We start from the raw sequence: 16,478 nt of genomic DNA on the forward strand, positions 1-16,478 counted from the left end.
TTAAGGAAGGACGTAAATGCGTTGGGAGCAGTTCAGGGAAGGTTTACGAGACTAATACCTGGAATGGGCGGGTTGTCTTATTAGGAAAGGTTGGACAGGCTAGGCTTGTATCCGCTGGAGTTTAGAAGAGTAAGAGGTGACTTGATTGAAACATATAAGATCCTGAGGGGTCTGGACAGGGTGGATGTGGAGAGGATGTTTCCTCTTGTGGGAGAATCTAGAACTAGGGGTCACTGTTTATGTTGTGTATGTAATATGTGTGCTACTTTGAACCTATGGACAGGACTGCACTACTTGTAGGGCGTAGTGATACGCAGTACCACTCCTGGCCATAGGGGTATAAATAGTACTGTGGGTACTGATCTCCCCTCAGTTCCCGCCTGTGGGCATGAAGTAAAGACCTACGTGCAGTCCCTACCTCCAACCAGTAAAGACCTGTTTGAGTTATACGTTTAAGTCTTTGTGTTAATTGTTCAATACAATACACATACTTAACAGTTTAAAAATAAGGGGTCGCAAATTTAAGACGGGGATGAGGAGAAATTTTTTCTCAGAGGGTCGTGAGCCTTTGGAACTCTCTTCCTCAGAGGGCGGTGGAAGCAGAGTCTTTGAATATTTTTAAGGCAGAGGTAGATAGATTCTTGGTAAGCAAGGGGGTGAAAAGTTATCAGGGTTAGGCAGGAATGTGGAGTAATCAGATCAGCCATGATCTCATTGAATGGCGGATCAGGCTCGAGGAGCTGAGTGGCCGACTCTTGCACCTAATTCGTATGTTCGTATTCCACACTTGTAATCGTTACCATTTTCAGTGCCAGAGGGATTGACTAACAGTAATTAATAATTATCATGTCGTTAAAAGGGTACTTGCTCTTGAAATGACAAGACTTAACATTCTGTGGTGAGTTTAGTTCATGTCTACCGCGCAAGTACGGCAACTTCACACCATTCCGTGCATTTCAATGGCGAGGCAGACGGCGAGGTGCCATTTTCGCGAAGCTAACGCCGGAGCAGCGCAACTCAGACAGCAGATTTTGGCTATTCATGCCACGCCTGAAGTTTCTGTACCATTTATGCACAAATAGCGGCGAGCGCCATTAGCCTCACCCTTATTTTGACAGCAAATTCTGAGCTAATGTGTTTAACATTTCACTAGAAATAGTGGACAAAGGAAATCTTCACAGGCGTGTTTTGGACGTCACTACACATAGCAACCCGAGGAATTCACAGCCCTGCATGAGGAGTGAGAACAAAAACTGAGGTGGGTCGATAAACCATTTCATCAACCTGATTTTGGTGGTCTGGGATTGGTGCCTATTTCCCTGCTGCAGCCTAACGATTGATATCTAAAAGCTGAGAAAAGAGATTACTAGAACATAGGAATGTACAAGACTGGTAAAGATCATTGTGGTTCCAAAGTTCAGAAAGTATACCAGCCTAGACATTCCGCTGAAGTTACGGTAGGAAGCCAGTATGAAGTTAGTGGCCGGAATTTTCCCGTTGCCGAGTGCGCAGATTTGGGGGGGGGGGGGGGGGGGGGCTGTGGGTCGGCAGTAAAAAGTGCTGGGTGTGCTTGGGTTTGCTGATGTTGCACCCTCAGAGGCTGAAGCTTCCACTAAGGAGTCGCTTTCCTTCTCCGGCTGGACAGTGGGAGGGGGTGGCACTTGATATAGGGGAGTAAAGAGATGAATTAGAAGTTTATAATAAGAATGTGCAACGTTACCATTATACACATGATGGCAGTTCACTGGCTGCTGGCATCAGTCACCATATGAGTGACTGTTATATGCCATGTGGCTTTATGAGATGCGATTCTGTCACTAGGTTGCTGGGATGCCTCCCTCTCTCCGTCTCCCACCGCCAGCATCTCTCCAACTCCCGAGATCTTCAGAACCCCCTCCTTTGCTGGTGTTAGTTGGGTGAAGACTGGAGGGCTACCTCTGGTTCTCTGTCTCTCCCGCATGTTCTGGGCTCTTTTCTCCTGCAAGGAGGGAAAGAAGAGAAGTTTGAGTGAGAGTGATGGAATGAGTGTAAGGAATGGATGGGTTACATCTGTAGAGGGTGACTCTGAGGGAGTGGGGTGACAATGCCAAATGGCCTCCTTCTGTGGTGTTACTTGCTATGATTGCTTTAAGATGAGGGTGAGTGTCAGGGGTGGTTAGTCAGATGGGGATGTGAGTATGTACGTGACAGAGAGGGATGGGTGGACATGGAAGGTATCTTCGTTTGAGGAGTGATGTGCAGGAGTAGGCGTGGGAAGGCAGAGTGATGGGGTTGGGGTGACAGGCACATCAGGATGAAGGTGAGTGTGGCATTGCATTTACCTTTCCTGACGTTATGAGATCATTGAAGCGTTTCCTGCACTGTATCCAGGTCCTCCTGACCACATCCCTGCTGCTGACCTCCTCAGCTATATCCAGCCAGGCTTGTTAGGTGAGGGAGACCTCCAAAAGACACCAATCAGCAGGGAAGAGGACCTCCCGGCGTGCTCTGACTGCCTCCACCAGAGTATACAGGGACGCGTCTGAAAATTGTGGTGCACCCTCTGCCTTTGACGATCCATCATCGCTGCTTTATAAGAGTACTCAGCCCTTTGGACTGCAGCTTCCACCCTCCTCCGGCGACTTTCAATGAGTTGAGTGCAAGGCTGCTTTAAAATATCGGCGCTGGAAATGAGTCATCACTGACATCATCAGACTCACACCATTTAACTGTGCCGGGAAACGCAAATCACTGCTTTAAGTGGGGCCATTAAGTGAAAGTCGCCCTGAAGAACGCGCTGAGCAGAACATCGCGTTCCCGACCTGCTACGTGGCCTGCACGCACCCGACCCGACCCGACTCCACGGTAAACATTTCGGCCAGCGTAACTGTAGCAGAATGTGGTGCAGACATTCCTTGTGAGCTGCTGTGCCGGCTCTTTGCTTATCCCTGTCACCTCCGAACTCCCCACTGGAAGTGGCTCTCTCTGTCTCACTGCTCTCTCACACACTCCTCTCTCTCACTGCTCTCTCTCACTGCTCTCTCTCACTCCTCTCTCTCACTCCTCTCTCACACTCTCCTCTCTCTCACTGCTCTCTCACACTGCTCTCTCACTGCTCTCTCTCACTTCTCTCTCACACTGCTCTCACACTGCTCTCTCACACTGCTCTCTCTCACTGCTCTCTCTCACTGCTCTCTCTCACTCCTCTCTCTCACTCCTCTCTCACACTCTCCTCTCTCTCACTCCTCTCTCTCACTGCTCTCTCACACTGCTCTCTCACTGCTCTCTCTCACTTCTCTCTCACGCTGCTCTCTCACACTGCTCTCTCACACTGCTCTCTCACACTGCTCTCTCTCACTGCTCTCTCTCACTGCTCTCTCACACACTCCTCTCTCTCTCACTGCTCTCTCTCACTCCTCTCTCACACTCTCCTCTCTCTCACTCCTCTCTCTCACTCCTCTCTCACACCCTCCTCTCTCACACCCTCCTCTCTCACACCCTCCTCTCTCTCACTGCTCTCTCTCACTGCTCTCTCTCACTCCTCTCTCACTGCTCTCTCTCTCACTGCTCTCTCTCTCACTGCTCTCTCTCTCACTGCTCTCTCTCACTCCTCTCTCTCACTGCTCTCTCTCACTGCTCTCTCTCTCACTGCTCTCTCACACTCCTCTCTCTCTCACTGCTCTCTCTCACTCCTCTCTCTCTCGCTGCTCTCTCACTCCTCTCTCTCACTGCTCTCTGTCACTGCTCTCTCACACTCTCCTCTCTCTCTCACTGCTGTACGGATAACCGTAGCTGTCGTAAAGACAGCGGAGTTTGATTGACAGCTGGTTGACGGCTGACGTCATATCCGGGGGCGGGATCCGACGACATCTTGGCCATACTTCAGGTACTGGACTACCAGACACAGAGTCAGGACTGAATAAATGGCACTCCACTACAACTGCTTGGGAGACTCGTAATTATGTTATTAAGATAACATTACATGGTAGCAGGATTTATAGAACTCACGATAAGGACATACTACAACAATAGAAGGAATAAAACCTCCGGCTAGCCTGCAACTAGAAGGAAATGTGGATGAAAATTGGCGTGTCTTCAAGCAACGCTTTCTTCTCTACCTCACAGCGATTGACGCTTCGACTAGCTCTGGAACACGTAAAGTAGCTTTGTTACTAACAGTGGCTGGCTCGCAGGCAATCGAGCTGTTTAATACATTTACATTTGCAGCCAAAGATGATAAAAATGATCTGGACAAGGTGATAGAACGGTTCGACGAATACTGCACTCCAAAAAAGAATGAAACGTATGAGGGATTCGTGTTTCACTCCTGCATGCAAAAGCAAGGAGAATTCTTTGATTTTTTTTGACGGACTTGAAAATAAAAGCACAAACATGCAACTTTAGGGACCTGAAGGAATCGATGATACGCGATCAAGTCATTTTTGGAATACTCGACAAGAAGGTGAGGGAGAGAATGCTTAGAGCCAATGACCTAAATTTGGATGCAGCAGTGAAAATATGTCATGCTAGTGAACTCTCAGCCATGCACATGAAAGCTTTCGAAGGGAGCAGCACAGCAGCGGGTGGGAGCGCCCTGGGGCTGAAAAACCTGCCAGTGGATGTGGTACACAAAAGGGACACAAGAGGGCCCATGGAGTTCAAGATGATGACGCCTTATGAATGCAGACGGTGCGGTAATAACCATGTAGCCAGACAGTGTCCTGCTTATGGGAAGAACTGTGCAAAATGTAAAGGCAGGAATCACTTTGCAAAGATGTGTTTTTGGGAAGAGAAAACTGAAGGTAAAAAGACAGTGCATGCTATTGAGACTGAAGAGACAGGAGCAGAGACTTTGTTTGTTGGAATGGTGCAAAATGAGTCAAAACAGGGCAAAAATGCTAATGAAGTGCACTCTGTTGGACCAAAGACTGAAGTTTGGATAGCTCCCTTGCTGGTAAATGGCACCATTGTTCCCTTTAAGCTAGATACAGGTGCGAAGGCAAACCTCATAAGTTGGAGTGATGCACGGAATCTCAAAGTGCGACCTAAAATACTGAACAAGACAGTGTCGTTGAAGGCATACAATGGACAAAGCATTGAAACAAAAGGAACGTGTAGGCTGAATGTTAAGGTAAAAATCACATTCACCCTTTGACCTTTGTTATAGTGCCTGAAGGACATACGTCACTGTTGGGGGATAAGGCCTGTGTGGATTTGGGCTTGGCAAAATGAGTCTATACTATCAATGAACTGAACTGTGTGCAGAGTGCCCCCCAAGATAGTACAAATCTGACTCATGAGACTATAGCACACAAATATGCAGATGTATTTCAGGGTTTCGGAGCGCTGCCCTTTACATACTCCATCAAACTGAGAGAGGATGCACAACCTGTGATTCATGCACCCAGGAGAGTTCCAGTGGCTCTCCGTGAAAAACTGAGGAAAGAGCTAGACCGCATGGAGGGACTAGCTGTCATAAAGAAGACTGAGGAACCGACTGACTGGGTAAATTCCATGGTCTGCGTCAATTCAAAGAAAACTGATAAATTGCATGTCTGCATGGATCCCAAGGACCTTAACGCCAATATCAAAAGAGAGCACTACCAAATTCCAAAGAGAGAGGAAATAGTCAGCGAAATGAGAAAAGCAAAAGTCTTCTCCAAGATGGACGCCTCGCATGGTTTCTGGCAGTTGAAACTTGATGAAGAAAGTGCAAAGCTGTGCACTTTTAACACCCCGTTTGGTCGATACTCCTACCAGCGTCTGCCCTTTGGTATTAGCTCCACCCCAGAAATCTTTCACAGAGCAATGGAGCAAATCATCGAGGGCCTGGAGGGAGTGCGGGTGTACGTGGATGATCTGGTAGTATGGGGCTCCACTCAGGGGGAGCACGACACCAGACTGGAGAAAACACTTCAGAGAATACAGCAGTATGGACTCAAACTAAATAAAGACAAATGTCAGTTCAGTGTCAATGAAATCACATTCCTCGGAGACAAGATCTCTACAGAGGGGATTCAGCCAGACAAGTCAAAGGTAAAGGCTATACATGACATGGAGAAACCAAAGGACAAGAAAGGGGTTCAGTGGGCCCTTGGCATGGTTAACTACCTAGGAAAATTCATTCCAAATCTAGCAGTGAAAACTGTTCATCTGAGAAAACTGCTGCACCAAGAGACAGAGTTCCAATGAGGACATGAACATGAGAGAGAATGGAAGGGGCTGCTACACATTCTAGCAAGTGAACCCCTACTGAAGTTCTTCTGTCCTAAAAAGAGGACAAAAGTGTCCACAGATGCCTCTAAGAATGGATTAGGGGCTGTCCTTCTACAGGAAGATGAAGGAGCATGGCGACCAGTGGCGTATGCGTCACGCTCCATGACGGCTACAGAGTGCCGGTACGCGCAAATCATGAAAATTTCATACCTACATCTATGGCCTTCCCAAGGCTATCCTAGAAACTGACCATAAGCCACTGCTAGGGATCGCAAAGAAGAATCTGTGTGACATGTCACCACAGATACAACGCCTAATGATGAGACTTCAACGTTACGATTTTGAGCTAACATATGTGCCAGGGACACAAATGTTCATTGCAGACACACTATCCAGGGCTGCGCCTTACGCCACACAAAACAGTGAATCAGAAGAGGATGTGGCTCTTCATGTGGATATGGTCTATGCAGCATTGCCCGCCACACAGTAACAACTATCAATGATAGTCACAGAGACATCAAAGGACCCAGTCCTGAGTAAAGTAATGAGAAATCTTCAAGAGGGCTGGAAGAAAGGGTCATGTAAACAATATTATCACATTCAGTCTGAGCTCTCTGTGGTCAATGGACTACTGCTTAAGTGTGACAGGATAGTAGTGCCCACCTCTATGCGACGAGAAATGCTCAACAGGATACATGAAGGGCACCTGGGTGCAGAAAAGTCAAAAAGGAGAGCACGTGAGGCACTCTACTGGCCAAACATGAACTCTGATATTGACCAGTTGATCAGCGAGTGTGCTACATGTCAGGAGTATCACTACAAGCAAACAAAAGAGACCCTCATTACCACAGAGCTCCTATCACAACCTTGGAAAAGGTCGGAACTGATATATTTCACTATGAAGGAAAAGACTATTTGTTAGTTATTGATTATTATTCCAATTATCTGGAGATGGCTCTTGTAGTGTATGTGCTTTAAGTCAGAACTACTTTTTACAGCTCCTGTATACTGTAGTACCGGCAGTAACCACACCGGTATATAAGCTGTGCGCATGCCTCTGTACTCCAGTCTAGAGATGACCCTCCTCCAGTAAAGACCTGTTGTTTGTTTAAGTACAGCATCCGTGTAATTCTTTATCCACTGAACCATGGATCTAACAGTGGCGACGAGTGTTGATGCGAATCTACCTGCAACATTAAACAAAAAAAAATAAAAAATAGTCGAGTCCAGGAACACGGGCGTCGACCGCGAGCAACCGCCCAGCAGTCGGGCAGAGATCCAACTTCGCTGGGGAGGCTGTGGAGAGCCGGGCTTGGTTCCCCAGCCACAACGAGCAGTAAGAGACCGACGACAGGTCCTGAGCAGACCCTTCCCGAGCAGCGGCGGCTGGAGCCGACCGGCGGCAGAGAGAGAGAGCCGGGCAGCGTCGACGGGGTAAGAAAAAGGGTGAAGAGAGCAGGGCGCAGCCGGGGGTTGATCACCGAGCGGCGTCGTAGAAAAATACTGCAAAACCGGAGAGAGAGAGGGTAAGAAACAGCCGGGTTCTAGACTGAGCGGCGTCGACAAATATCAAGAGAAGAACGCGCAGAGCACAGCCAGGGATCACGGGCTGATCAGGGTCCGCGGGGTGAAGCAAGGGGAGACGCCATTGAGCCGCGGAGAAGCAGGGAGAGCGCGGGAGACGCCATTGAGCCACGGAGAAGCAGGGAGAGCGCGGGAGGCGCCATTGAGCCGCGGAGAAGAAGGAAGAGCGCGGGAGACGCCATTTTGCGAAGCCGCAGCAGAGAAGATGGGCGAGCGCGGGAAGGAAGGAAAGCGCGGGAGACGCCATTTTGTGCCAGCGGAGAAGAAGGGGAAGCGTGGGAGGCGCCATTGGTGATAGTTAACGCACAACCAAGGATGCCGAAGAGTGGCAGTATCTCTACGTTCGACAATGAAGTCGAAGATTGGGTGACATATGTGGAACGTATTGAGGTGTACTGCAGGGCGAATGAAGTGCCAGATGCTAATAAAGCACTGGTTCTGTTAAATTCCATGGGTGCAAAAAACTTATGGGTTACTGCGAAATCTAATAACCCCAGAGAAGCCGGTAAACAAGAATTTTGAAAACATAGTAGAAATCCTACAGGACCACGTAAACCCCACACCGCTGCTGATAGCAGAACGATTTAAGTTCCATAAATGGAACCAACACAAAGACGAAGGTAATGCTGAGTACCTAACGGAACTGCGCAAGCTATCGAAATACTGCCAGTTTGGAGCGGGACTAGCAGACACGTTAAGGGACAAGTTTGCGTGTGGGCTACAAAGTGAAGGAACCCAGAAACGGCTTCTATCAGAAAAGGACCTTACGCTGGACAAAGCTTTCAGTATGGCAGTATCACATGAAGCAGCCGCAAGGGGCGCTGCAGAGATACAACGGAGACCGAAAGAATACGGCACCAACGAAATGACCTATGGAACAGGGAAGTGCTACCGTTGCGGCAGAACAACACATGACCAGAAAGATTGTTGGTTCAAGGACCAAGTGTGCAGACACTGTGGGAATGCAGGACACATAGCAAGGGACTGCAGGTCTGGGAAGAAAACCAACAGTAAGAAATCTCCACAGGAGAAGTACAAAAAGGTACACCAGGTGATGGACAGTGGTTCAGACGAACAGAAAAGTGAAACAAACTCCGGAAGCAAGGAGCTGGGTTGTCTGAAACTACATAATGTAACCGAAATGGAGGATCACCAGACTATCTGGGTTACACTCAAGATAGACGGAGTCCAAGTGGAAATGGAATTGGACACAGGGTCAGCTCTAACAGTCATAAATCAAAGAGACTACAAGCGGCTATTTTCACACATACCCTTGAAAGCTACAGAGATTGTCTTGAAGACGTTTACGGGGCAAAAAGTCTACCCCAAAGGAAAAATAAGGGTGAAAGTGACATATAAAGGTCAGGAAATACCTAAAATGGATATATATGTATTGCCAAATGGAGGACCACCACTGCTAGGATGTGAGTGGATCCGGAAGATACATTTAGATTGGCATTCCATACAGGCACTGAAGGTGGAGGCCGAAAAGGATGACGACGTCACACCTGGACGACTGTCAAAAATGCTAACTGACGCAAAAGAAGTGTTCCAAGAGGGACTAGGAACGCTAAAAGGTATAACAGCAACAATTAAAATAGAGGATAATGCAAGCCCAAAGTTTCTGAAGGCCAGACCAGTGCCTTATGCGATCAGACCAGCGGTTAAAGCAGAGCTGGAAGGGTTGGAACGTTCAGGAGTACTGTCCAAAGTGGACTGGAGTGAGTGGGCTACACCCATTGTCCCTGTAATGAAGAGGTCGTTGAGTAATACGCCTGGGGAACCAAAGAAGAGCCGCATCTGTGGGGATTTTAAGGTGACAGTGAACCCAGTCCTTCACACGGTGCAATATCCGCTTCCACGAATTGAGGATATTTTCGTCTCGCTATCTGGTGGTAAACGCTTCACCAAAATTGATCTAGCCCAGGCGTACTTGCAGATGGAGGTAGAAGAAGCTTTGAAACATTACCTTACGATCAGCACCCATAAAGGTCTCTATCAATACAACCGGCTGGTGTTTGGAGTAGCCTCAGCTCCGGCTATCTGGCAAAGGACGATGGATCAGGTCCTGCAAGGGATTCCAGGGACCCAGTGTTATTTGGACGACATCTTGGTCACGGGCAAAAATGACGGTGATCACCTCGCTAACTTGGAGAAGGTGCTCGCCAGATTAAAGGAATATGGGCTACGAGCTAATCGCCACAAGTGCGAGTTTTTCCAGAAAAAGATCTCATATTGCGGCCACGTCATCGATGAAGAGGGGTTACATAAGTCCCCTGACAAGATTGAGGCAGTAGTCAAGGCTCCAGCACCGGAAAATGTGTCACAACTGAGGTCGTTCCTCGGGCTGGTAAACTATTACCACAAGTTCTTACCAAATTTGTCTACGGTACTAAACCCGCTGAACACCCTACTGCAAACAGGGGTACCATGGTAGTGGGATGACGAACGTAGACGAGCTTTCCAGAAGTGTAAAGAATTGATCACATCAAAAGAGGTGTTGGCCCATTTCAACCCAGCACTACCAATTCGTTTGGCATATGATGCATCACCCTATGGCATTGGAGCGGTGCTGTCGCACAAATTCCCAGACGGGTTGGAGAGGCCAGTGGCCTTTGCGTCTCGGTCACTAACCTCAGCCAAGCGCAACTACGCCCAGATTGACAGGGAGGCCCTCAGCCTAGTATGGGGAGTAAAAAAATTCAACCATTAACTGCATGGGCAGAAGTTCACCTTGCTGACTGACCACCAACCACTTGTCTCCATCTTTAATCCTAAGAAGGGCGTGCCAGTAATGACTGCACAGCGGTTACAAAGATGGTCCCTGTTTCTAGGGGCAAATCAATATGAAATAGAATATAAAGGCACGAAACAGCATGGGAACGCTGATGGGCTATCGCACCTGCCACTGCCTATGGTGGAGGAAGCACCAGCAGTGGACTCTATCGAGATATTTTATTCGTCGATAATTGAACGATTGCCAGTAACAAACGCGGATATAGAGAAGGAGACCCGCAATGATCCGACGCTGTCACGGGTATATGAATTGACGGTGAGGGGATGGCCAACACATGGCGACTCACTGTTGCCAGCATTCTCATCCAGAAGAGAACAGCTGTCAGTATGCCAGGGGACAGTGATGTGTGGATCCAGAGTGGTGATTCCACCCAAGTTAAGGGAGAGAGTGCTAAAGGAGCTACATGAAGGTCATCTGGGGGGAGTGAAAATGAAAAGCCTTGCTAGGGCTTATGTGTGGTGGCCGGGAATCGATCAACAAATCGAAGACCTAACTAAGAGCTGCTTAGGATGCCAGAAGGTCCAAAATGCACCACCACATGCCCCTCTACACCCATGGGAGTGGCCCTCCTCTCCATGGCAACGGGTGCACATTGATTTCGCTGGTCCATTCATGGACTCAATGTTCTTAATAGCAGTGGATGCTCATTCAAAGTGGCCTGAGGTGATAAAGATGTCTTCAACCACTACAGAGAAAACGATTGCCGTCCTACGGACCAGATTTGCCAGAAACGGTTTGCCAGAGCAGATCTGCTCTGATAATGGACCACAGTTTGTGTCCGACGAGTTCCAAAAATTCATGAAAAGGAATGGGGTAAGGCATTACACATCCGCCCCGTATCATCCAGCCACCAATGGATTGGCTGAGAGGTTCGTACAAACCTTTAAGAAGGCGATAAAGGCCATGTGCGATGAGGAAATTCCACTACAGCATAAGATGGACAATTTCTTATTAGCCTACCGGAACGCGACACATGCAGTTACCAACCAGACCCCGGCCATGATGTTCTTTAACAGAAGGTTGAGATCTCGTCTGGATTTGCTCAGACCAAATGTGCGAAGAAATGTTGAGGACAAACAATTCCAGCACATCAACGAGAAGCCGACAAGGAACTTCAATGTAGGGCAACCAATCTTGGCCCGTGACTATCGAACAGAGAAGTGGCAACCCGGAACGATATGTATAAGGCAGGGGCCATTAATGTACACAGTGGATGTCGGGGAGAACATTGTGAGACGCCACGTCGATCAGATCTTAGCGTCACAGGAAGGCGTCAACCCCATGTCTCGAGTACCTGGGGATGAACCCGACATACCGGTAGCATCTACTTCAGACCCAGTAGCAGTGGAACCTGATGAACTACCCGATGAAAAGGGGTCAGAATCGCCTCTGCACCAAGAACAAGAACCTCCGGAAAGGCGCTATCCCGAAAGGGTCAGGAAGCCGCCCCAAAGACTGAATCTATAAATGGACTTTTTGTTATTGAATGTAAATGTAAAAATGTAATTGTTATTTGAATATTAAGGGGGTATTATTAATCTAAAAAGGGAGGAATTGTAGTGTATGTGCTTTAAGTCAGAACTACTTTTTACAGCTCCTGTATACTGTAGTACCGGCAGTAACCACACCGGTATATAAGCTGTGCGCATGCCTCTGTACTCCAGTCTAGAGATGACCCTCCTCCAGTAAAGACCTGTTGTTTGTTTAAGTACAGCATCCGTGTAATTCTTTATCCACTGAACCACGGATCTAACAGCTCTCTTGTCCAGTACCACATCAAGAGCTGTGATAACTCACCTGAAGTCAATCTTTGCCAGGCAGGGCATCCCTCTAACCCTGGTCTCTGATAATGGCCCTCCCTATGCCAGTCATGAGTTTCAGTCATTTGCTTCAGAGTATGAGTTTAATCATGTAACCTCCAGTCCGCTCTATCCTCAGGTTAATGGAAAAGCGGAGAAGGGGGTACAGATTGTGAAAAGACTATTAAAGAAAGCAGCACACAGCAACACTGACCCATATCTGGCCCTGATGTCGTACAGGGTGGGCCCGCTAGCAAGTGGCAAGTCTCCAGCTGAGCTCTTACTGGGTCGGAAAATCTGTATGCGACTTCCCAGTTATGTCACACCTGACCACAGAGATAAGGTGTGGGCAGACAAGGCTCGGAAACTACAACAGAAACAAAAAACACTTCATGACCGCACAGCCACTACACTAGTGCCTCAACAGGAGAAGGATATAGTTCGCATTGAAGGGCCTGAGTCATGGCCTAAAAGAGCCACCGTTCTACAACAGGTCGCCCCCAGGTCATACAGTGTCATGACAGAGAACGGCAATGTGTTTCGCAGAAACAGGAGGCACCTACTGAAAACCACAGAGACCTTTCAGCCTCAGGAGGACAGAGAGGATGACGAGATGAGGGAAATGCCACAGAGAGACGAGATGAGGGAAATGCCACAAAGTGACGAACGACACAGTAGTGATAATGTGACAAGGGACCTGTGTGGTACAGACATGAACTTAAGGGATACAACTGGGGTGGTTCAGCAAACACCCGTTCAGCAACGCAGGTCACAGCGCACCAGAAAGCCTGTAGTTAAACTTGACCTGAAGACAGGGATTGATAAGACTGTAAACAGTTAATGGACTCCTGGGTGTGGGTAAGGTTTATAGCTACCTGCAATTAGTTCAACGGCGCAGTTACACTGACTGTTTCTATATGATGTTAACAAGTGTTCTATGTGTTATGCTATGTTATGTTGTTACTATGTTATGTCTTTATTGAAGGAGCAAGATGTACGGATAACCGTAGCTGTCGTAAAGACAGCGGGGTTTGATTGACAGCTGGTTGACAGCTGACGTCATATCCGGGGGCGGGATCCGACGCCATCTTGGCCATGCTTCAGGTACTGGACAACCAGACACAGAGTCAGGACTGAACAAATGGCAGTCCACTACAACTGCTTGGGAGACTCGTAATTACGTTATTAAGATAACATTACAACTGTGCTCTCTCACTGCTCTCTCTCACACTCTCCTCTCTCACTGCTCTCTCTCTCACTGCTCTCTCTCTCACTGCTCTCTCTCTCACTCCTCTCTCTCACTCCTCTCTCTCACTCCTCTCTCTCACTGCTCTCTCTCACTCCTCTCTCTCACTCCTCTCTCTCACTGCTCTCTCACACTCTCCTCTCTCTCACTGCGCTCTCTCACTGCTCTCTCTCTCACTCTTCTCTCTCACTACTCTCTCTCACTGCTCTCTCTCACTGCTCTCTCTCTCACTCCTCCCTCTCACTCCTCTCTCTCTCACTTCTCTCTCTCACCCCTCTCTCTCACCCCTCTCTCTCACCCCTCTCTCACTCCTCTCTCTCACTCCTCTCTCTCACTCCTCTCTCTCACTCCTCTCTCTCACTCCTCTCTCTCACTCCTCTCCCTTACTCCTCTCCCTTACTCCTCTCTCTCACTCTCCTCCCTCTCACTCCTCTCTCTCTCTCCTCTCTCTCACTCCTCTCTCTCACTCCTCTCTCTCACTCCTCTCTCTCATTCCTCTCTCTCACTCCTCTCTCACTCCTCACTCTCACTCCTCTCTCTCACTCCTCTCTCTCACTCCCCTCTCTCACTCCCCTCTCTCACTGCTCTCTCACACTCCTCTCTCTCACTCCTCTCTCTCACTCTCCTCCCTCTCACTCCTCTCTCTCTCTCCTCTCTCTCACTCCTCTCTCTCACTCCTCTCTCTCATTCCTCTCTCTCACTCCTCTCTCACTCCTCACTCTCACTCCTCTCTCTCACTCCTCTCTCTCACTCCTCTCTCACTCCTCTCTCTCACTCCTCTCTCTCACTCCTCTCTCTCACTCCTCGCTCTCACTTCTCTCTCTCACTCCTCTCTCTCACTCCTCTCTCTCACTCCTCTCTCACTCCTCTCTCACTCCTCTCTCTCACTCCTCTCTCACTCCTCTCTCTCGCTCCTCTCTCTCGCTGCTCTCTCTCTCTCACTCCTCTCTCTCACTCCTCTCTCTCACTCCTCTCTCTCACTCCTCTCTCTCACTCCTCTCTCTCACTCCTCTCTCTCACTCCTCTCTCTCACTCCTCGCTCTCACTCCTCTCCCTCTCACTGCTCTCTCTCTCACTCCTCTCTCTCAGTCCTCTCTATCACTCCTCTCTCTCACTCCTCTCTCTCACTCCTCTCTCTCTCACTCCTGTCACTCACTCCTCTCTCACTCCTCTCTCTCACTCCTCTCTCTCACTCCTCTCTCTCACTCCTCTCTCTCTCACTCCTCTCTCTCACTCCTCTCTCTCACTCCTCTCTCTCACACCTCTCTCTCACTCCTCTCTCTCTCTCTCTCTCCTCTCTCTCTCACTCCTCTCTCTCACTCCTCTCACTCCTCCCTCTCACTCCTCACTCACACTCCTCTCTCACTCCTCTCTCTCACTCCTCTCTCTCTCACTCCTCTCTCTCTCACTCCTCTTCTCACTCCTCTCTCTCTCTCCTCTCTCTCTCCTCTCTCTCTCTCACTCCTCTCCCTCACTCCTCTCTCTCATTCCTCTCTCTCACTCCTTTCTCTCACTCCTCTCCCACTAACTCCTCTCTCTCTCACTCCTCTCTCTCTCACTCCTCTCTCTCACCCCTCTCTCTCTCCTCTCTCTCACTCCTCTCTCTCACTCCCCACTCTCACTCCTCTCTCTCACTCCTCTCTCACTCCTCTCTCTCACTCCTCTCCCTCACTCCTCTCTCTCACTCCTCTCTCTCTGCTCTCTCTCACTCCTCTCTCTCACTCCTCTCTCTCTCACTCCTCTCTCTCTCACTCCTCTCTCAATCCCCTCTCTCTCTCCTCTCTCTCACTCCTCTCCCTCTCTCTCCTCTCTCTCTCCTCTCTCTCACTCTCCTCTCTCTCACTCCTCTTTATCACTCCTCTCTCTCACTCCTCTCTCTCACTCCTCTCTCTCACTCCTCTCTCTCTCTCTCTCACTCCTCTCTCTCACTACTGTCTCTCACTCCTCTCTCTCTCTCCTCACTCTCTCACTCCTCTCTCTCACTCCTCTCTCTCTCACTCCTCTCTCTCTCACTCCTCTCTCTCACTCCTCGCTCACTCCTCTCTCACTCCTCTCTCTCACTCCTCTCCCTCACTCCTCTCTCTCACTCCTCTCTCACTCCTCTCTCACTCCTCTCTCTCACTCCTCTCCCTCACTCCTCTCTCTCACTCCTCTCTCTCACTCCTCTCTCTCACTCCTCTCTCTCACTCCTCTCTCTCACTCCTCTCTCTCACTCCTCTCTCACTCCGATCTCTCTCACTGCTCTCTCTCTCACTCCTTTCTCTCTCTCCTCTTTCTCTCTCACTCCCTCTCTCTCACTCCTCTCTCTCACTCCTCCCTCTCACTCCTCCCTCTCACTTCCTCTCTCTCACCTCCTCTCTCTCACTCCTCTCTCTCACTCCTCTCTCTCACTCCTCTCTCTCTATCCTCTCTCTCACTCCTCTCCTCACTCCTCTCTCTCACTCCTCTCTCTCACTCCTCTCCCTCACTCCTCTCCCTCACTCCTCTCCCTCACTACTCCTCTCTCTCACTCCTCTCTCTCTCACTCCTCTCTCTCACTCCTCTCTCTCACTCCTCTCTCTCTCTCCTCTCTCTCACTTCTCTCTCTCACTCCTCTCTCTCACTCCTCACCCTCATTCCTCTCTCTCACTTCTCTCTCTCACTCCTCTCTCTCACTCCTCTCTCTCACTCCTCTCCCTCAGTCCTCTCTCTCACTCCTCTCTCTCACTCCTCCCTCTCACTCCTCTCTCTCTCACTCCTCTCTCTCTCACTCCTCTCTCTCATTGCTCTCTCTTACTGCTCTCTCTCACTCCTCTCCCTCAGTCCTCTCTCTCACTCCTCTCTCTCACTCCTCTCTCTCACTCCTCTCTCTCACTCC

Source organism: Somniosus microcephalus, chromosome 21, assembly GCF_052327205.1.
Source record: "Somniosus microcephalus isolate GS21.2 chromosome 21, FLI_Smic_1.0, whole genome shotgun sequence".
Lineage (NCBI taxonomy): Eukaryota > Metazoa > Chordata > Chondrichthyes > Squaliformes > Somniosidae > Somniosus > Somniosus microcephalus.